This window comes from Neopelma chrysocephalum, unplaced genomic scaffold, assembly GCF_003984885.1.
Source record: "Neopelma chrysocephalum unplaced genomic scaffold, ASM398488v2 Primary Assembly neopelma1_219, whole genome shotgun sequence".
Classification (NCBI taxonomy): domain Eukaryota; kingdom Metazoa; phylum Chordata; class Aves; order Passeriformes; family Pipridae; genus Neopelma; species Neopelma chrysocephalum.
This window is the reverse complement of record NW_020897881.1, coordinates 133,892-134,318: the sequence shown is the minus strand read 5'-3', so window position 1 is coordinate 134,318 and position 427 is coordinate 133,892. Positions and strand designations below refer to the sequence as shown.

Here is a 427-nt window from a genome sequence, read left to right as displayed (position 1 = left end):
GAGGGGCACAATCCCCCCCTGCCCTGCTGCCCACGCTGGGGGATCAGCCCAGGGAATGTCTGTCCCGCAGCTCCATCAATGGACGGGAAGCAGCAGCAGCTGCTCGGGGCGGGCTCAGCGGGCGGAGCGGCCCCTTCCCGGGGCTGCCGGGAGCTGCAGTTCTTGGATTTCCTGCGGTTCCCGTGTCCCGGTGTCCCCGTGTCCCGGTGTCCCGCCCGCCATGGCCGCCCCCTGAGGTAGGACACGCGTCCCTGGGCCCGCCTTCCCCTCACGGAGCCCCGGGGGAGCGGCACGGAGGGGGAGAGGGCAGGGAGGGCCCGGCCCGGAGCGCTGCGCTGCCCGCGGCCTGCGCCGCCTCCCGCCCGGCCCTGCCCGCCCTGCCTGTCCTCCTGCCTGTCCTGCCTGTCCTCCTGCCTGTCCTCCTGCC

General features: G+C 74.9%; 1 protein-coding gene across 2 annotated transcripts in view; it reads left to right on the top strand.

The window, feature by feature from the left end:
* The first annotated feature begins 112 nt into the window (after nt 1–112).
* Nucleotides 113–427, top strand: part of SMIM11A (small integral membrane protein 11A) — a 9,424-nt gene continuing 9,109 nt past the window's right edge. The window contains exon 1 of one of the 2 annotated variants that reach the window (XM_027703275.1): nt 113–236. The gene's annotated coding sequence lies outside the window, so the exon portion shown is untranslated. The remainder of the gene's footprint in view (nt 237–427) is intronic. The other variant, XM_027703276.1, reaches the window with a different exon arrangement.